The 23,441-nt window shown below is 36.8% G+C and overlaps 1 protein-coding gene across 4 annotated transcripts in view; it reads right to left on the bottom strand.

Moving 5' to 3' along the window:
* PPFIA2 (PTPRF interacting protein alpha 2) overlaps positions 1-23,441 on the bottom strand; it is a 393,655-nt gene that overhangs the window by 369,775 nt on the left and 439 nt on the right. The window lies entirely within an intron of this gene.

Here is a 23,441-nt window from a genome sequence, read left to right on the forward strand (position 1 = left end):
TTCCACTGATATTTTAATTCTAATATATGTTCTGATGTCAGATTTTTTTCTATAAAAACACACAATCACATTAGAAATCATGATTTTGTATACTCATTAGAAATTTTACCTCCAAATTCATTACATTCTTGTAATTATGCATATTGTAATACAAATTATACAGCATGAAAACATTCTTGAATTTCTATCTATAAAGTAATATCACTGAGAAAATACTGTTATTTTTCTTTGTCACAACATGATTATATAAATGAGGATTCATGGACACCTTCATAACTAAAGCCACTTGGAGTGGGAAGCAAAATTTATCAATTATTTTTAACTTTCTATTGGTTAATTTAGTTTATCTATGCCAATGTGTTAGGTCTAAATTTTAGAAGGCTTTTCACTGTCCATCAAAAGAAACTTGGGGTCCATCTGTTGAAATAAATCTGTTTCATTAAAAAAAAATCTTCTAATAAAAGAGAAGTAATAATCTTATTGCGATTTAATCTTATACATATATCAAAGATTTTTTTCCCTTGTGCCCCTGCCATTTCTTTGGTAATATCAACCTTCCCTTGTCAAAGAATGATACATTGGAAGCATCTGGGAACTTGTTTAAGAGACATTTAGGATACATCCTAAATCCATGAAATAACAAATGCATTTTAATAAAATTTCCAGATGATTCATATGCACATTGACATTTGAGAGGGTGTTATTTGTCAAAGAACATATTCAGGTGATTTTGATGTAAGAGTTGTAGAATGCACATGACAAAAATTAACTCAGGTCTGGTTGATTGGTCTACACTTCCAGTTCCGTTACGCCACGCCTCACCTCGCCTCGCCTCAACCGTGTGGTCCTGTGAAACTTCTTTAGACTCAATTTTCCTTTCTATGATGGAGATACAAACATTTGGCAGTATTATGGGGTTTATTTTATCATAAAAGCTAAAACATGTTAGAAACTCAACAAGCATTCACCTTTGTTATACAGCATTATATATGAATAAGAGAAATATTAAGCATTCACTTAGGTTATAGGATAAAATCCTATCCAGGCTGACCACCCTCTGCTGGGTTGGGCTACGGCCTTCACCTTCTATTTCTTGCAGCTTATTTTTGGGGGGAGTTTCATCGTTCCTATCATCCCCCCATCAATGACAACAGCAAAGAGGCAACAAGTAGATCAAGTATCTTTTGTTACATTGCTGTTTAAAATAATGATGGATTTCAGTCATTATAAATAAAAAATTCAAACACAAAACAATGTAAGTAAAAGCATTATGCTTATTCTCACTCTCTACTTTTAATCATTTGTCCTTCTAATTTTTCTGTTTATGACCATACTTTTACATAGTCTAATTAAGAAATTAAGAAAATTGTACTTCCTGTTGTATTGATTTTTCCTTCTTTCAAATTCTTATAATTTTAATGAAAACCATGTTTGATCTATAGATGTATATTTCCTTCCATTTCCTACAGATCAAATTAAAAATTTAAAAATATTTTTTGGCTCCCAGGACCAAGAAAACTGATAGAACAAGTGTCAGAATATTCCTTTGCTGTTCAATTTGGCTTTTTTTAATAGAACAGTCCAGTTTCATAATAACCCAAAGGAACCTTGCATGACTACCTGGAGGAGAGTTACATTTAAAAAAAATCTGACCTACTTAACAAAATTCTGCTGCATGATTGATGGACTGGAGAAGGGCAGACAGATGATGGATGTGAAGAAGGAAAAATAAAATAGAAGTTTTAGAAGATTCTGAATTATACCTGTCACTACCCAGCTCTTGAAATAAAATCACACAGTATACCAGAAAGGATATACAAATGTGAATTTCGCATACATAAAGACCAAAAGGCATTCTCATTGCAGACTGTCAAAATTATTTTAGAAATGAATAAATGACTGCAAAAAATTTTTAACTTATATTATTTAAACGTGAATTGAATCCATGGGAATAAACAAAAAAAAAATGCCTTTTTTCAGATTCAGTTATTTAATGCATAGTGTACTTTGTGTCAGAAAATAATGTGGCCCAGTATCTGGGAGACTTTAAGCAAAGGATTAAATTCACCCATGGTCCAATTGAACTTTTGACCTACTACACAGTAAAATAATTAAATACTTAGCATCAATAAGTGTATGACCATTTGCTATAACATCAAAAGGAAACTAAAAGAGAATGTTATTTCCTTTGCACTGAAAAAAGTTTTTACATACCATGCTCCTACTTTGATTATATCCATCTCTCTATATATATACATGTATGAATATATCCATACATATATCCACATATGTGTATGAATACATATCCATATGCATGAATATATATTACTTATATATATATAGAGAGAGAGAGAGGGAGGAGAGAGCAAGCAGAGCTATAGAGATAATGAACAGATAAGAAGATCTTCCAAGGTGGTTCACTCCCCAAATGGCCCCAGTGGCCAGACCTGAGCTGATCCAAAGACAGAGCTTCTGAAGGGTCCCCCACGTGGGTGCAAAGTCACAAGGTCTGGCTCATCCTCTGCTGCTTCCCCAGGCTATAAACTGGGAGTGGGATTGAAAATGAGCTGCTGGGACATGAACTGGTGCCCATATGGAATGCTGGTGCTTTCATGTGAAGGATTAGCCAATCCAACCATTGCAGCCTTCCCTTGAATATATGCATTTTTCATAATATATTACACATGACTAAATTAACTGAACACTAAGGATTATTCAAGTCCAAGTAAGACTAATATTATCTGCTTTCACAAAACTAATCGTTGAATTAAAATTTATGTTATTAAAGGAAAAGGCAACTAACTTCTGTGTATCTGCTAAACACTGTATGTGGATATTTGTGGAAAATGTCACAATGTTTTAGGTAAATGTTATTATTACTAAGCCTGAATTAATGTACAGTTGTTTTCTGGGGACTGAATCTGGAAAGCATAAAAAGGGAGTGACTACCTATCATGATGAAAAAAGGAAAAAATTCTGAATCTTCACAAGATAAATTGTTAGATGCTGCAATAGTACTCTTTAGCACCTGCTTTAACCACTATGGGTCTCTGGCTCCCGCCAGCCTCATCCTGAATGTGCCTACCACTGCTTCCAGGCACACTCATCACCACGGCCAGCACCCAGAGTCAGCTGAATACAGCCTTCGCCTCCAACACCCTTCTTTGGATGCTCCTTACTGGCTCAAGGCAGCCTGGTGCAAAGCCCTTTCTTCTTTCACTCCATTTTCTTCTTTCCTTGTCTGAACAAAGCAGGGCTATCTATGGTCTGTTTGGGAAGACAGGAAAGCTAGACCTTTCTGGAGTGTCTTTCAATTTCTTCAGAGGAAAATGTGAAATACTTGAATCTGAAAGTGTATCATTCTTTGTATTGCCATAGACATAGACCTCATTTACTCTTCGCAAGTGAAGATCAGTGGTCCAGAGCTCTAACATGAGTGCTGTTTTAAAAATGCAAAGAAAGGAAGAGAAAAAGATGAAAATTAATGATCAAATCCAATGTCACATTAGAATGCTGGAAATGCAAGTGAACGCAACACAGAATCTGACAAACATAACTTCAATAGAAGTTGACATACTAAAGTATCTGAGTCCACATAATCTCAAACATCTCTTAGAAACCCTTCTTAAGGTTTACACACCTCCTAGCCAAGGGATGAAGTCAGAAATAGAAACATGGACTCTGGCGTTCAAAAAGGCTGAATAAAAAGGCCCTGCACTCACTTATACCACAGAGAAAAACCAGAACCAAACAGAAGGATCCCACTGGCAAGAAACTGAGGAGGAAAACCTCAGTAAAGCGTAGAGAAACACTCCATAAATGGCACAGAAATAATGAAAGACAGCAGAAACATGGGAACAAACCTCAGGACAACTACAATGGTTTCCCTGCCAGGAGGTGGGGTAGTAAGCAGACATCCACTTCCTGGGGAAATAGTAAGCAGAAAGATCTGTGAACCCCGCCTGCTACCACAAACCAGAAGTCTTAACTACTGGCTTTAAATTTGGCCTAGATAGTTGAGTAGGGTCTTAACAACTGCTTTCCTCTAAAAAAGCCACACTACTCCTTGCTTCCCTGAAGCCAATACCCCAAGCTGTTGCAGTACACCTCCTCATAATCACCATTTTGTCAAATAGGACAGCAAACAGCCCTGGCACCACCAGGACCTCCAGAACTGAAGCCATGGTGTTTCCCAGGGAAGAGATGGGGTCCCTCTACCTGCGGGAATGGCAGGATTGCTGGGCACAAGCCTTGGACCCATGCTTACTCACTCTGTGCCAGTAGAAAGTATCACACTGCTACTTGGTGTTTCAAGCAGCAGCAGCAGCAGCAGCAGCAGCAGCAGCAACTGATATCGAAGCCAAGAATGCCAGAGCCGAGAAAGCCCACACTTGATTTTCTTACAGAGAATGCTGGGTGCTGAGGGTCTGAACCCCAGGGACATGCTTCCATGCCACGAGGGAATTTGCAATGGCTCTTGCAGTGACCTGTAGATATGGGACTGTCACTGTTAGTGCTACAATGCTACAAAACCTGGAGGAATTCATACACATCGGTGCGATCTAATGGGTCCATGGCTGCATTCCCGTGCTTCAGTCTGCACACTGCCAGTACTTAATCCCCAGAGATTTAGTTAAGGATCCCACTGGATCCCTACTTCTGATCATGCAAGTCCCAGGGACACTTAGTCAACTCTGGGGCCTGGAGCAGGCTCTATCTTCATTCCTCTGCAACACCTACTGTTGCATGGTTTCCAGTAAAAACTGCTACAAGCCCTGAAACTCTAGGACTAAGACTGTTGAAACTCTATTTCAGCATTATCTGAGTCTATCCCAAAAGACCTGAGTAATTACTCCATGGCATCCTGCAACTCTGGGTTTGTGAATACCCATTCTGCAAGTCTCAGGGACTTCTGTGCTCAACCGCATGGCCTGGACAGACACTATCTATGTTCTCTTGTGCCAGGTTGACCCTGCTAGTGCACAACCCTCAGTATGATGTGTGATCACACTTTGGCACTTCTAAGTAAGAGACTGAGCCCTATAATTCTGAGACTGAGACAGCTGAATAGCACCCTATAACCATTCTAAGGTGTACAGCAGCCGGCTCTGTATAAACTAAAATTGAAAAGTCAATCAAGTAGTCACAGGATGTGGTTAAGAACTTGAATTTTCTAACATAGTGGTCACTCAGTACCATGTCAATTAACTCCATAATGTTGCAAATTGTTATTGATGTTATGTTGTGGCTTTTCGTTGAACGGGATGATATTCTGCCAGCTCTACCTTCAGACCAGGGATGGTCTCCCCAAGAAACTGTTGAATTTCTCCGAACAATAAGATGCTGGGCTCTATGGATGGTACGTGCTTGCAACAAAGGAATCATGACTGGATTTGAACTGTACTACTGCAACAATGCGGAGGAATCCACCATGGGGGGAGGGCATGGAGAGGGGTTCGGGGGAATCCCAGAGCCTATGAAACTGTGTCATAAAACAAAATTAAATTTAAAAAATAACAATAAAAAGGGGGGAAACATAGAAGAATATAAAACAATCAGTAAATGATTGAAAAATGAAGGGAAATTTTTCACTTACCAATATCAGTCTTGAGTATAAATGGATTAAATTTCTCAAAAGAGATAGGCTGTATGGATAAGTTTACGAACCAAACTTACTTTTCAGATAAAGCTACACATTGACTTAAACTGAAGGCTAGAAAACAGATATACTATGCAAATGGAAACTGAAAATGAACTGAGGTAGCTTCATTCATAAATATAGCAGACATTAATTTTAACAAATTTTTGCGATAAAGAAGTTTATTATAAATTGATAAGCAGTTTGATTTAGTAAGATGATACAATAATCTTAAATATATACGCATACAACACAAGACAAAATATATAATGCAAGTGTTTCCATGCCTAAAGGGACATACTGTGGCTGGAGCTGCACCAAACCAAAGTCAGGAGGCAACAGTGTCTTACAAGTCTTCCATGCAGGTGCAGGCTCCCAAGGCTTTGGGCCATCCTCAACTGCTTTCCCAAGCCACAATGGGAACTGGATGGAAAGCAGGGCTGCCAGGATTAAAACCAGCGCCCATATGGGATCCTGAGGTGCACAAGGCAAGGACGTTAGCCGCTAGGCTACCACGTCGGGACGAAGATTCTAATAAATTAGTAGAGAGGGACTTCAACACATCATTGTCATCAATCCAGACAGAAATCAAACAGAGATACACAAAAATTGAAACATCTATCCTTAGCCTATAGAACCAGCATCCCATATGGGCAGTGGTCCTGTCTTGGCTGTTCCACTTCCCAGTAATGGCTTAGGAATACAGAAGAGGATAGCACAAAGCCTTGGGCCACAGCACACAAATCGGAAACCCAGAAGCAGCTCTTAGTGCCAGTTTCTGAACAGCCCAGCTCTGGCTGTTGCACCCAAGTGGGGAGTGAACCAGCAGATGCAAGATCTCTCTGCCTGTCTGCCTCCTGCTCCTATAATCTTAACTTTTAGGATGAATACATAAATCTTAAAAAAAAAATCAAGAGCCTAAAGCCTTAGAATTAAAGTCTATAAAACATCTTAAAAGGGGCCTGCCATGATAACGTAGTGGTTAAAGTCCTCACTTTGCACACGCCGGGATCCCATGTGATCACCAGTTCTAATCCCAGCAGCTTCACTTCCCATCCAGCTCCCTGGGAAAGCATCCTTGAGGATGGCTCAAAGCCTTGGGACCCTGCACCCGTGTAGGAGACCTGGAAAAGCTCCTGGCTCCTGACTTCTGATTGGCTCAGCTCCAGTCATTGCGGCTACTTGGGGAGTGAACCATTGGACGGAAGATCTTCCTCTGTGTCTCTGCTTTTCTGTCTCTCCTCTCTATATATCTGCCTTTCCAATAAGAATAAATAAATCTTTAAAAAAACCATCTAAAAAGAAGCTAGCAATAGACCTTAAATTATTCCAAATCTTGTTTGGAACTTGTCACTATTATTTTGATCCCAAAACCAAACAATGATTCAACAGTAAAAGACATCTTTAGACCAATATCCTTGATGAACATAAACGTAAAAAAATCTGAAAATTCAAGAAAACCGAATACAACACATCAAAAAGATCACATCATAGTCAAGTGTGATTTCTAAGAGAGATGTGAGGGTGGTTTAGCATTCAAAAATCCATAAATATTTTAAATTGAATCAATAGAATGAAGAAAATATATAATTATTTTAACAGGTTCAGGAAATAATGGCAATATTCTCCATCTCTTATTGTTCAGGACTCAACAAGCTAGATATGGGGGAACATACTTCAAAATTATCAAGGCTGTATATATTTAACATATCCACAATCTGTCATATTGAATGGAGAAGAGCTGAAGATTCTTCCCTTCACACCTGGAATGAGTCATTCATATCCACTTTCATCATCATATTTGCTATGGAAGTACTAGCAAAGGCCATGAGTGCAGAGAAAGCAATAGAAAGAAGAGGACATTTAAATGGCAGATGATGTAATTTTATGCATGGAAATACCCAAACATTCCACTAAAAATTTGTCAGAGTTAATAAACTAATTTTCAGCAATGCAGGATACAAACAATGTGCAAGAAGACAGTCGTATTTTTATACACCAAGGAAGATTTTGCTGAAAGAGAAAAGAAATTCCTCTTATAATAATTGTAAGAAGTTAAATAGTTGCTGATAAATTTAATCAAGGAGGTGAAAGATCTCTACATTGCAACTGTAAAACATCAGTAATGCAATTACCCAGAACACAGAACTATGAAATGATATTCTTTGCTCATGAATTGGAATGACTCATATTGTTTAAATTGCCAAGCCACCTAACGTGATTTACAGTCAATATAGTCCCTATCAAAATATGACATACTCTACAAAAACTAAAAATCCTAAAATTGTTAAGAACTACAAAAGATCCATTATATAGAACTAATTTGGATAATGAGCATCAAATAAGAGTTAGATCAATGGAGTAAGTGGCTATACTACGGTTTGCAATAATCCAATATGTTGAATGGGCAAAAGAAATTCCAACTTTCAATACAAAATTCCAAAGAAGGGAAAGCGTTGGCAGCTGTCATATGCATGCATCGGTTATCACTCTGTACCTCATAGATATTTACAATCGCTAACAATTTTTCCAAGTAAAAACATCAAGATGAGCAAATGATAGAATACAGAACTAATACAATCATTCAAGCAAATTGAATTCAATTTAAGATTTTATCTTACGCCACATGAAATGGAATTTTTAAAATATTTACTTATTTAATTGAAAGGCAGATTATTACAGGGAGAGGAAGAATATAGAGAAAAGGTATTCCATCAACTGATTTACTGCCCAAATAGTCACAATGGGGAGAACTGAGTTGACAAGACACTGAGAGCCAGGAAATTTCCCTGGGTCTCCCACCTCAGCACAGGGTCCCAAGGACTTGGACCATCCTCTGCTGTTTTCTCAGGCCATACGCAGAGAGCAGCATTGGAAGTAGAGCAGCCAAGATACAAACCCGTGCCCGTATGAGGTGCTGGTGCCAAGGGCAGAGGATTAGAATGATGCACCACCATGTTGGCCCGCACAAAATGGTATTGAAGCAATTACTTTCACGATCAGGATGGTAAATATTTTAAGATAGTAATAAATGTACTGATTACCAGATATGTCTACACATTCGATGACACTGAGTCATTATCTCCCATCACAGATCATGCTGCATTACCTCTATCAAGCATCACTTGAAATATTGGTTCAATCATCAGTCAATTGGAATAAGCTGAGCATTTCTAAAACGGAGAGGCCTTTTTCGTCCTTTCCATTTCTGTAAGTCCAATACAATGCCACCAAGATAACCTAACTGTCCCTCAGTTGTGTGACACATGCCTTCTACCTACATGATTTAATACAACTTTCTAATAAGAGAATATTGCTGAAAATATGCATGATTATTCTGAAAATGTAAGACTGTTGGAGGCAATATTGCAGTGTCTGGGAGCTAGAAGGTGACGATCTGAGCCCATGACCCATGTTACCACAGGCTCTTATTTCAGGGTGCATGCTGTGCTTACGTCTTAAAATGTTATGTGAGGATGACAGATGCTCTCCCTAGGCCTGGGGAGTTCGCAATTTCTCTTTAATTCCAGGTGAACCTGTTCAAATAGCTAGTGATTGTGAACTGCAGATAAAAACCAAATTTGGTCCTACATTATTTTTGGAAATGTGACTGTACACATATAGGATTAATCCTCTATACTTCGATGCTGGCATTGCTTTTGGAAAAAACATAAATGGCGCTAAGCAATACAGCAATAATAATACATTTAACTTATTTTAAGCTATGAGCAAAGAGTATAGAATATGAAGGGGGAGGGAGGTATACTAGAAATCAGGTTTTAAAAATATAAGAAGCTTAATGATTTATGTTCTAGGTTAATGTTCTACAAATTTATGAATTACCTAAAGTGAATGCTAATATAAAGCAAAAATTTTCAGAGAAGATAATGTCATCATAAACTATGGGTGATTCTTACTTTCAGCCAAGTTTGTGAAACATTCTGCATGTGATTATGAATCAAGTGATTAAAAGAAAAAGACAGCTTAACTGGGTAAGAATTTACACACCATGAATTCACATGCTTTATGTGCTCAAAGTCATAATATGTATAAAGTTGTGTCATCATCACCAAAATTTCTATCACTCCCTAGAAGGTCCCTTGACCCCATCTTCAAGCACATGTCGTCCAGTCAGTCCCAAGCAAACATGGGCCTACCTTCTGTATTTGAGGTCAGTCTTTTCCACATATTTTGTGGTTAGTGACTTTCTTACCATGAGAGAAGAGTAATTACAAGTGATACGTTATTCGTTATTGCACGTAGTATTTCACTGAAAGGATAGACGATATACTGCTCATCCATTTACCGACTGAGGAATGTGCTGCTCCCACATTGCCATCATGAATAATTCAGCTTTGAAAATCTGTGAACAGGCTGTTTTCATTTCTCTCGGTTAGATGTCTTGGAGTAAAATATATACTGTTTCAAAGAAATACACACATAGGCCCGGCACAATAGCATAGTGGCTAAAGTCCTTGCCTTGAATGCACTGGGATCCCATATGGGCACTACTTCCAATCCTGGCAGCCCCACTTCCCTCTGCTTGTGGCCTGAGAAAGCAGTCGAGGATGGTCCAAAGCTTTGGGACCCTGCACCTGTGTGGGAGACCTGGAAGAAGTTCCTGGCTTTGGCTTCAGATTGGCTCAGCTGCAACCGTTGCGGCCACTTGGGGAGTGATAGAAGATCTTCCTCTCTAGCTCTCCTCCTCTCTGTGTATCTGACTTTCCAATAAAAATTAATACATCTTTAAAAAAAGAAAAGAAATAAACACATGAGTTTTGGTGGTGGTTGTTCCGTATTACAACACAGCTTACAACATATGAAAGTTCCAGATTCGCTACAGCAAAATTAACAGCTAGTATTGTATTTTTGATTATACATTCTCTATTGTGTGTGAAGTATAATCTGATAGAACACTTTTAATATGGGTTTCCCAATGCCTTTGGGTGTTGATATTTTCATGGACTTGTTGAAATCCACTAAGCATCACTGGTGAAATAGTTATTCAAATTATCTGCCTATTGACTTCAGAGGAGTTTTTGTGTATTGTAAATTCAAGTCCTGGGTTCAATTCATGGCTCTGGCTCCTGGGAGGAAGTCCTGATGGCTCCAGTAATAGGATCCCTGTCATCCACACGGTACAGCAGGTTAAGCTGCTGTTTGTGAAATAAGCATCCAATACTAGAGTGCTGGTTTGAGTACCTGCTTGTCTGCTACCAATCTAGCCTCCTGCTAACGAACCTGGGAAAACAGTGAAGGATAGCCCATGATCCTGGGCCCTTATCACCCATATGGGAGATGCAGACAGAGCTGCTGGCTCCTTCCTTCACCTGGATGAGCCCCAGTCACTGAGACCATTTGGAGAGTGAGCTGCAGAAGGAACACTTCTCACTTCTCTCTCTTGCTCTATCTTTATAACTGCCTTTCCAATAAATAAGATTTTCAAAAAGCCACCCCTTATGTATCCTGCTCACTACTCTTGTTTAAATTAAGTCAGTCAATTACTATGACTGTTATGTGATCAAAAAAGAAAAAGCATGGATGTTATGGGCCATGACACATAAGCTATTAAGTAGCTGCTCTTCTGTGACCCTTAACTACATTATGGAGATCAATACAGAAATGTGTGATATAATTAGTTAGGTGTTACTGCCATGTTTTAAAATAAGAATATTGCAGCCATTATTCTAAATTCTTCTTTTTTCCCCACAATCTGGGGCATTTTAACAGCTGCGCTTTGCCCTGAACCATACAACTCTGGGAGGAATAAGCCAGGAAAAGTAAGTCATATGAAATTCAAAGTCTCTATTAATCCAGAATTTATCAAAGATTGATAAAAATGAGAGAATTATATTAATCCTATTATTAAGTATCTCAAAGTATTACAAATCACTATAGAAAACTATAGCTAGAAAACTATCTTTATGGTGCCATCACTATAGAAAACTACAGCTAGAAAACTATCTTTATGGTGCCAATGCATTTTTATTTTTCTTTTGGTGAATTTTTCATGAGCAAATGAGAATGCCAAGAAGCATGAAAAAGTAAAAACTTAATAATTAAAATATAAACTTTTTCAAAGAGGGAAGCCAAATAAACCTTTTTGGTCCTTTCACAAAATGTAAGTCAATAGCTGTGGTAACATGACATCATACAATTATTTCTATAATTTCTTTGATGGGAGCTAGATTAATTTAGAAAATAAATCCCTTAGCATAAGGGTATGAAAATGTAAGTATGGGTGGAATTTAAATTCAGAAGAAGTTGGGCTAATATTACCTATTAAATAATTTATAGTAAATTATTCTAAACGCCATTAGCTCCTCATCATAAAACTGGTTTCATCTTAGAAAGCGATTTGAGATACAATGTCAATGCCAGTGTTATTTTATATTTTATTGTATTTTTAACATTATATATATTTTGCATATGTTGTATACAGCTATATATAAAATATACATATAATATGTATTGTATATATATATATACACACATACACACACATATAATAACTGGTGTTGCAGACACCTTAACCAATGGCCCCACGAACTGTATTTTTCCTTGATTCATCAAAATTTTTAATATGTGCTAAGTATTTTAATGATAGTATGATTTTCCAAATAAGTGTAAAATGGAAATCATGGTGGCTATGTTTTAACAATCAAGTTTTACTTCGTAATTTTTTATTGCCACAGCCCACTATACTACTCTAAGTAGGAAATTCAACAATGAATCAAATGTAACATACCATAGAATCCAGTGGGGAAACAGAAATAAGCAAGAACAACAACAAAATATGCAGTACTAGATGACTACAAATGCTATACAAGCAGCAGCAAACAGCAGCTTCTGTCTTAAATACAGTAATCAGATGTGGTCTCACCGAGAAGGTGTTGTCTGAATAAGATCCTAAAGATTCCAGAATGTGGAGGGGCCAACGATTGGGGTGGAGGGTATGGAGGAATAAGGAGGTACTAACAGACAGATAAAAGGGAAGGGACAGATGCCAACATAAGGGACCTCTTTAAAGAACTGGATATTTACACTGATTTTAGGAAATACCTCAGATTTGAGTAGATGTCAAACAAACATTATTATCGTTAGAATCAGGATCTCTTAGCAGAAAACTCCATCTAACTCAGGTCAAATATGATGACTTTGATGAGGATACAATTGGAGATATGATTACTGTGGTCTAATTCTGTGTACCTTCAATATAAAAACAGACACTTCACTGCTAGATTGAATACAGAACGTAGAATGATTGGATCACATAGGGTCTTGGCATAAGCCAATGGATGACTGATGTTGCTCTGAATTGACATGTATGCGATCAGGTGAGGCTCATGAACTCAGTTGCTAATGTATTGATTTTGCATCTGACAGTATCTGAAAATATTTGGCTTACAGATGAAAATTCCAGAATCAATAAAAATTGTGGTTATGAATAAGATTAGTAGGAACACAAAGAGAAAAAGACGACAGCATGTGTAGGAATAAGCGAGCATTACTGCGTCAGTAAGATGAGGTGTATTCAACAACCAAGTTATTAATGAAGTATGAAGCCAATCCAATGTGTCAACAGAGGGGACACGTACCCGACCTGATGCAGACAGCTATATAGCAAAGAAGACTGAACATGTACCATTACGCTTAACTAGGGGGAAGTGATTGATAACAGCACAAGAGAGGTTCAGCTAAGGTTGCTGAGTGAATGCCTAACTCAAGAGAAAAGGGGAAGAAAATGAGCACAAACATGGAAGAAATAAGAAAACACAACTTTCTTTTTTCCAAACAGGAAATATGAACAGAGGAGTAGTTGGTAGAAAAAAAAACATAGTAATAGTTTTTTTTTTTTTTTAATGGGAAAAATACAAAAGCATCTTACAATGCTATGCTTTGTAATCCATCAGAAATAGAAAAACATGTGTAACACAGAAAAAAGAACTTCAGTCCAGAAATAGCAAAGAGGATAGGAACTAAAATAGAAGGCAAGCAGTTGGCCTTTTCCAGGAACTTAGATAGTTCATGGGGAAAAAAAAAAAAAAAAAAAACAAGTAAAAATAATAGTAAATTTCAGGTAATTGACAAATTTTATATTTAGTAGTATTTAGGAAACACCCTCAGAGTATCACTAAATATTTCTAGGAACCAAAGTTGATGAGCATCTAAAAACATAAATATTAATTACGTTATACCATAGGCCAGGAGTCTGACATTAGAATAGACTAATAGTAATTGTGCATTAAATGGTATGATTCAAGCAAAGCTAAGTATATGCATTTTAAAATTATGTTAAACTAGTAAAAAAAAAAACAGGTTGGAACAAACTAGAATTCCCTCTTTGCACGTAAGTAAACAGACCTCAACTTTTATATTTCTCCAGTGCCACAGGGGTTTGGCAAAATTGATACTAAAATCTTAGTATTGAACTTTCTAGTTAATATTTTTGTGCAATTCATGCTATCTTGCTTACAAAAGGAATCTAATAGGCTACAAAGTATGCTCAGTACATAAAAGACAAACTTAAGGTATAGGTATCAATATTTGGGATGCTTGGATAGTTGTAGTCACTATATAATAATTCCACATTTCTTTAGTTATAATTTAGTTTCCTGTAAGTACCCATGATAGATGCTTTCTCACGTCTCATAAAGAAGCTTCCCAGGGAAGTTTAATATTTCTTTTAATCTAGATTTAAAAGAATGTGATAAAGAACATGACTGAGAGCAAAACAAAATATCCCATTGATGCCATCTTGGAGAATACCAAAACTGTACTGTCGAGCAAGTTATTTAACCTCTTATGTCTAGTTTCATCTTCTGTATGCTGTGAATTGTAATAATGGTTACAAGCATATTGGACTATTTTGAATATTCATTGAGATATTATCTCTAATCATTTGAATTAATGAACTGGATTTAGTAATCAAGATTATGTCTCCTTGGATTTCCTAAAATGAAGAAATTCCAAACAAAATTTCAGACAGATGTCCTAGCCTTTCTGCTATGCTTAGACACAAATTATCTGCCCTTTTGTTTCAGAAGTAAGTTTTACTAGGGAATTATACAATATACAACCCTCTGAGTTTCTAACCACCTGAAGCTCTCCTCCCATCTTACACTCCATCAAGGTTTGCTTCTATCTTTGAACTCTGCATTGGAGGGCATGGTCTTCTTTCTGTACTTCCGAAACCCAGCAATTTTTTCAGACTGTGGCCGAGTGGGAGCTGGAGAAGAGCAAATGAGCAGTTAAACGGGAACGGGGATGGAAAAGGAACAAGAGTGAAGGCCAGAATAACTACGCACATGATCTGAACGACATATCCACCATCAATGATGCCTCTTCTCTAAGGATTCATGTGGGCCTTCTCAAAGGACCTCTTACAGGTTTCACTCCAGTTTACTTGAATTGCCCTCAGTCTCTTCTCTGGAGTCAGTCCTCCATGTGCCTCATGATTCACCACCAGGGAACCTGAATTTCTGTGTTCACCCACCCTAAGGGTTTAAGATAACCTCAAGTATGTTTTTCATGAAGGGTCCCTTTTGCTTTCTAAAAGTCATTAACTTCTGTTTGGATATCGAACTGCCCTGAAACTCTTTGATCTATAATCATTGGTGCATCCCCAGCCATCAACCCTGCTATTATATTTCAATCTCTATATTCTTACTTGCTAGAGGAAATATGGCAAACTGATCTCTAAGAACCCTGCATACTTGGTTAAGTTGAATGACAATCACCTCTTCCTATTCAGGGAGTGCTAGATTGTGCATAATAAACCGAAATTCCTCACCAACAATTCTGATCCCTTTCCAGATCTTACACTTCAATGTTTGTACAGTCTTAATATGTAACTTGATTTAGTAATGGACTTAGAATTTGACTTTGACTTAGCATTGCTTGCAAACTCTTACACCTCAATATTTTAGTTTTACCTCAAATACATTTACACACACACACACACACACAAACACACAGAGGGAGACACTTTAGTAACCACATGTTTTAATAATGCATTATTGGACATGAGATATAGTGGGGATTTTCTCAGACATTTTAAGTAATCTCATATTTGCTAGCTAATTTTGAAGGAATATCTAAATGAAAAGTCATCTACAGACACAATAACTAAAGGAAGAAGTAAAAATATTTTAAAACTAAGGTGGTTTTGCTTCATGGGTGTTCAGGAACTAATTTTGGGGGAGCAGTCAAAGTATCAAACACAAGTTGCTTATCTATGACAGCAAATATGCACAATAATGAGCTACAGGGAAAACCAAACTGCGGTCCAAAAGTTGAAGAAATTGAGACAATGGGGAACAGACACATTGGGAAAGTCATGTACAGGAAAGGAACGGGTTGTAAATTAATAAGTTGCAAATTAAGTTGTTGTCATTCAATTTTAAGAAACAGATTAAAATATGTTATTATAGATGCAATAGAGAGGAAGAATAATTTAAGATACTTAGGACAAAGGAAAAACTAATCAAAAGAAGAGGTTTAAAAAGCATCCAAAATGTAGAGTGATGTATCATATAGGAAGGGCAATGCTTAAAACTGAGGAGTGCAAGTAGACAGGTGTGGGTATGGGCAGACATGTAAGTGGGTGGAGGTACTTAGAAAGCAATGGGCATAGAAAGACAGCATCCCCCACCTACAAAGAGAATGATTATGGAGAATGAAGAACATGAGAAATTAAAGACAAGGTGACTGACAATGTTGTTTTTCATAGATAGGTCAAGGAGCATGAAGAATAAAAGGGATCAGTGGATTTTAAAAAAATGTAGGTATGGGTGGCAAAGACAAGAGCATTATTTTTTAGGGAACATAATGATAGGAATTAGATTGTAAGCCTTGAGGTAGAAAACAGAACTAAAGCTTGCAACGAAATATCATATCAAATGAGGAAAACAAAGAGAACAAAGAAATAAAGAACACATTAACAATATAGGATGGCAATAATAGCAGATAACAAAAGTTGCAGTATCCTTTTTGGCAAATCAAAGGATAAAACATTTTGTGTGGTGATATTAGGTTTCACTGAAAAAGAAGGTATTCAATCCAGATGTTACAATATCAGTACAATTGGCGGGTTTAGGAAGTATCCTTCGATGTATATAATCAAGGGTCAAAGACTGGGAGATTGCCCAGGGCAATTAAAGAAACCAAAAAGCCACATAGGAGATGGCAGTGTACTTTATTTTTTTTAATTAATTTGCAATGGAAGAGTGTAAAGACATAGCATGAGATATCTCTCTCTCTCTCTCACACACACACACACACACACACGCCTGAGACTTCACATCTACCAGGCACATGTGAGCTACCATCAAAGGTAGGAAGTCGAAAACCAATTCAGGTGCCCCATGTGGGTGGCAGAAACCCAACTACATAAGCCATCACTGCTACCTACTAGATTTGTCTCAGTAGGAAATTCTGCTGGGGAACCACAGCTGGGACTTGAATCCAGGTACTCCAATGTGAGTCAATGGCATTTCTCAGCATTTTTACTCATAGGCAAAAGACAAGCCTCAATATGTTTTTTAAGTAAAGCAAAGCACTTCCAACAGTTGGTGAAGATTGAAGGCAGTAAATATCTTTAGTGCTCTCACTTTGTGCTACTGTCCATTATTGCTTAGTAACACTGTAGCTAAGGTTGGATAAAGATCATGATGGTGATATTACAGGAATAATGGCAACAATAGCACATGCTCAATAAAATGTTAAATGTAGCTATCTTTGAGGCTCTGAATTGATCATTTGACATGTTCCAACTCATTTATTTCTCATAGCAATCCTATAGAGTAGTTTCTATCATTATTTGAATCACATGCTTTTACCAAGGTTATTGAAGTAGTAAGTAGAAAGCAAAAAGGATACAGAGCTAGTTCACACCCAGAATAAAGGTTTCTATAGGACATGATCTGTTACACTCTAATTGTCAACTTACATCGTTTGTGCTTCAAAATGGAAGACAAATGAATGCCTCTTCTTAAGTGGGCTCCCTTAATTTCTCATCAAGGCACATACCAGCACAATACAACTTATGAAAAAGTATATAACATTGTAAGATGATGGCTTATGTGGTATATGCACATTCTTTCTCTCAACCATTCGTAAGAATAAACATCATCTCATCTTCTAAGTTAATGAAATAGTTTCAGAGAACTTAGCTGATTTACCAAATGTTTTTTTATCTAGGAAAAGAGCTGTAATATAAATTCATCCCTCCAAGTTCAAATCCAAACTCTTGTCCATTCACTGCACTACACGATATTGTCCATTCTTTTAAAGGCTCTTTATCTTCCTGTTGCCTTTCCTAGTCTTATGATTCACATTCCAACTTAAATCACCCATACTTCTGTAAGAATCACAATCTTCATTAGCATCATATTTATACAAATGGTTCCTTTAGTTACACTTGTGATGGATCGACTTTACCATTGTTCTAGTGATTCACTTCTATCTACACACATGGATGTGTAATTCTGTCCACACAGTCTCTGGGTTTGGCCAAAGGACATTAACTAAAAAGACACGGCACAGTGGACTAAGACACCACCTGCAATTGCAGCATGCTATCAATGCTGTCTTGCTCAGTCCTAGCTTTTGCACTCATTTGGGGGAATGAGCCACAGGTTGAAAGATGACTATTACACACACACACACACACGTGTGTGTGTGTTTAATCTTTCCTTTCAAATTAATAAATCCTTTTCTAAAATTCAAGAAAAAGTTTCAAAAGCATGGACTATTTTTTGTTTTCTTATTCCTTCACGACAATGAGAACTAGTTAGATCTACAGTATTCCTGAGTAAGACATATAGAACTCAATGGCCCCAGTTGGCGTAGCCAAGAGCTTCTTGGAGCCACCAATAGTCACTGTCTAACAGCTATCCCCATCAATCCAGCCAAGATTAGTTAAGCCAGGTATTGTTCAACTGAATCAGACAAATTCATATTTTTGTACGCCACTGAAGCTTTTTTGCTGTTTTTCCCAAGTTTTTTGAAAGTAACAAACAGTTCAGGCATCAATGTTTTACCATCAATCCAAAATCAAAATGGTAGAATAATTCCCATGATTTCCCATAAAACTCTAGTTCTTGATTTTCTCTATATTTGTGAATAGTCCCTGTATTTATGAATAGTCCTATGGCTACTTCATCCTCACTATAGCATTTCCCATCAGCATAACTTGCTGGTTATTGTTTTAATTCCTGTTTAGTCTTAAAGTAAAAATAGGGTTGAAGCTAGCAATGGTCTGTCTCCTGTGGAGACTGAGCCCATTCTGCAAGGCACAGAACAGAAAGAATGGCAGTCTATCACATGCAGGATGCATAACTACTGACTCATTGGACTGCTTTGATTCCTTTCACAGTTACTGATTAAAAATACTTGTGTAGGGGCTAATGCTAAGGCATAGTAGTTTCATCCACCATTGGCAGTGCCGGCTTCCCGCATGGCCATTGTTAAAGTCCCAGCCACTCCACTTCCAATGCAGCTCCCTGATAACGTACCTGAGCAAGTAGCAAAAGACTGCCCAAATTCTTGGGACCCTGCACCCATGGCAGACTGGGAATAAACTCCTCGCCTCTGCCTTCAAACTGGCTCAGCTCCAGCTGTTGCAGCCATGTGGGGAGTGAACCTGCCAATGAAAGCATGTACTCGGTCTCTTCTCTCTACAAATCTTTCAAATAAATATTTTAAAAATATTTCTGCAATAGCAATTTTGTGTGAAATTTTTAGTAGTTACATAATAATTTCATACAGAGCAAATTTATTCAATATTACTTTCTTCAGTCTCATGTTTATTTGGGTTCATTTTTTACAGAGGAGTAATTATCTTAATTTATTTTTGTTACATAGTAACTATTTCCCCCAAAATTAAAGGTGAGTGGTCACAAAATAGTCACTTTCTAACTCCCTATTCCCCTGCAACAATCCCACACCAGTTACAATACAGTTAAAACAGCAATGTTACATTAAGTGAAAATTTTCCAAATGTTTTAAATTTTATAAGTTGGGGTCTCTGGAAAAGTTTTCTTTTACAATATTTAAGAGATTTTATGTGAAGCAAGATATTTTCACTTAATTCTAAATATTAGCAAATTTCTTTTTAACCTCTCTCAGAGCCACACTATTTCCTCCCCCCCTCATATTTTTAGCAAACATAACAATTAGACAATACCCAGTAGAAACACAAGGTTTACTAAATAAAGCAAATGTAAAACTTTGAGATCCCCTACATTGATTTTTTGCAATAGAAAAGTCATCCCACTTAGATCTCTTTTCTAAGTTCTCTTTCAAGTATTTTCAATAATTGAGAAGTATTGATAACTGAAAAGTATATTCCTTGTTCCCCCAAAATTTATTTCATATCAATATTTTCAACATTTTCAATATTTCAACATTTTCAAATGAGTATTCATACATACAAGGAAATATTAATATGCTGGCTTTCTAGATAAAAATTACACTTAGAGGTATATAAATCCATTTGTACTTATTTGTGTAGATTTCTTTAATCATCACAAACTACCATATAGCGTGTTGTTATAACCACTTTTTGCAGCATGGAAATCTAACGTCCTGAATCCAGCTGAAGTGTGAGAGTCTCCATGCAAACTAGACCTTATTATTTAAGTTGATTGCTAGTTCTGTTTTTATTGTTAAAGCCCATGGAAGGGCCGAGGACTCTGGTAATCCCAAGGATTGGGGATGATTTAACTATGAAAGTATTTTGCAGAAAGTTCTGGTGTGAGAAAATGTCACATAAATAGATAACATTTGACTATAAACACTAAGTGGTAAAAGGTAGGAATAGAGAGAAAATGTACCTCACACAAGCAAATACTTCCGGGAAAAGACAAGCCTTAGTTAAGACAAGTAATCAACCAAAAACCCTGTTACAGGCAGACAGGTGAGCATGCATTGAGAATAAGGACTGGTATTTAACTTGTCACAGTATGGGAAATCAAGCAATTTACTCAAACAAAAAGTGACACAGGGACAAAAGGGGAAATGTTAGCAGATACAGCAGAGAAGTGTGGGCCAGCTGCTGAAGGAACAGGAAATGGAAGACGTTTGAGAACCGCTTGAGAAACAGTATGGCCCATTAATGACTGAATTAACAAGCAAAGGAGAAGAAAGTGCTAGCTGAAGGAATGCTCAGGTGCAGCCCAGATAAGGAGTTACAACAGACCTGGATGGTGACTTCCAGGCAGAGGGTGACCAAGTAAGGAGCATACGGAATCGAAGATTCAGTGAGACAGTAAAACGAATCTGTGCAGTTGAGACCAGGATGCAGTTCCTGCCTTGTGGCTCTGACCTTGCCCAGACTTGGCCACTGAGGCCATTTGGGGAGTGAACCAAAATACAGGAGATATTACTCTGTTGATTCTGCCTTTCCAATAAATGTAAGCCAATCTTTTTTATAAAAAAGAAAGCATAGCTTAGAAAAATCATATACGGATATGTGGAATATAGGGAATGATTAGTACTCTTATAGCACAGACACCATAAATATAAAGCAAAAAGTAAATAGGAAGGCTGTTTTAATGTTAGGATTGTAAAACGTATTGCTGTTTCTTCAGAAAGTGCTAACAGGTGAGAAAGCAATTAAAGCAAAGCTCAAAATCATCAACACCTGTAAACCTGGTTTGGCTAATTTCAAACACCCATGTCATAAAGTTTGTTAATACATTCAGCTCCATCCTGTATTTGCTATGTTTCATTTTTATGTTAGTGTTATTTTTAAAGTTTATATTGCTTTTTATGCCTTAAAATTCACATTTACGACAGTCATTTCCTTTCTCAGCTGTCAAATAAGACACCAGACACTGCAGGGACAATGCTTACAAAATATCCCAGAAGACTCAAATATACCAATTAATAATGAATATCCCTCTAATATTCCCAGGAAAACATACTTCTAAAGCTACAGACTAATTTATTAAATGCACGCTTTAAAAGAAATCTCAGAATCATTGCTGTTTTTAAGAACTTGTGGCTTTCATGGATATTCAGATATTTACAATACTAAATACAAACCAATAGAGAAAATGTGTCAAGGTAATTATGAAACAGATTTGAACTACATCTAAGTATATGTATTCATAATTCCTAAAGTACCAAACCTATTGCTCTGAAATTGGTATTTTATTTGTACATGTGTAACAAACTTTGGTATCAAAGCCAGATTAGTACTAATATGAGACACTTAATAATGCTTAATTTTCCATGCATTAGGAGTATTCATATAATTCTTACCAGAAATATGTATTTACTTTTTCCATAATTTAAGAAATACAACTACAATCAGTACATAACTGAACTCTAACACAAGTGGTCCAACATAATTTGACTCATAAATTGTATGTTACTATAATCAACTTCAAAACAAAATTTCAGAAGGTATTCTGATCTAGAGAACACAATTGCAATTAAAATATTTTAAAAGTTTTAAAGAAAATGTTAATTTACGTGACATTCTAAGAAGAAAGGCTTCCAATTAAAATGTATGCTTAAATAAAATATAAAAAAGTAAACACAGAAGAAACATATTCAGAGTCTTACAGGTAGCATTGAAGATCTAACAATGTTTTTCATATAACTCACAAACTTTAGTTGATTGATATTCTAGCATATACTCTAAGTATGTTGAATACATCCCCAATATATAAAACAATCCTAGGCTTCCTAAATCAACATTGAATCCAGAAAGAAAATTGATTGCCTCATTTTATGCTCTCACAGAATGATGGAAATAGCCTGATTAGTCTTGGAGCCCTACTGTAACAACAGAATAAACCAATTAAATCATCCCAGAGGAGAATCAGAGTGATGATAACTCAACTCACCAGGAGAAGAGCAAATGCAAAGAATGAACACCCACTCAGAAAACCACAGTTCTTGGTAAAAATAGAACTGCCTTTTCTAGTGAGTAAGCACACTCTGAGTGCCTAAATCAACCTTTTCATAACAGGTCAGAGTTTTTACAAACATCATTTCATCTCACTGCAAGAAAAACTGACTGAAAATGAAGACTGGGACCTCGGCCATGCATCAAGGGGATTTCCAAACGGGCACCTGCCTGGGGATCTTGAAGAGCCTTTCCGCTCTGAGACTCCTAAATATCTCAGCACTGCCCTGTGAGTTAGGAAGGCACATGGCCTGATGCTTTTATCAACCTCAACGACATAGTTTTCCATGCTTGTGAAAGATATCACAATAGAGAGAAGACAATACAAATGCAGTAAACCCATACTCAAAAAGCTAGTTTATTGGGATGCAGTGTTAAAAAATATCATTTATATTCTATTAACTTCTGTAGACAAAAGATAGTCCTTATTTTCTGACAAAACTAAATTGACCAAAATTGATTTTTGCAAAAACTAACATAAGGTTCACTTTGAGAATACATTAAACATTTATCTAGTTCCAATTTCTAAACTATTTTAAAAATAAAGAGTCTGGTTGATGTATTTTTTGAGGAGACAGCATAACCCATCAATAACTAAAAATCTTAAAGCAGAAATTAGGAAGTTTTAAATAAAAGCACAGCTACGGTTAGACTGTATTTCCAAACTATCATTTCCAAAGACAGAACACACAAAGATTTTTAAAAATGTATTTCCAAAAGGTACAATTATGGCTAAAATAAAAAAGAAGCAACTATCCACACATTCTAGTACTTCAAAGCCAAGCAACAAGTGGTTTTCTACCCACCACCCAGAAAAACAAAATTTTCAAGAAAGGCACCGCATAGGAACTCATGCCCCCCTCATTTCCCTCAACGAGCACA

Source organism: Ochotona princeps, chromosome 15, assembly GCF_030435755.1.
Source record: "Ochotona princeps isolate mOchPri1 chromosome 15, mOchPri1.hap1, whole genome shotgun sequence".
NCBI classification, from domain to species: Eukaryota; Metazoa; Chordata; class Mammalia; order Lagomorpha; family Ochotonidae; genus Ochotona; species Ochotona princeps.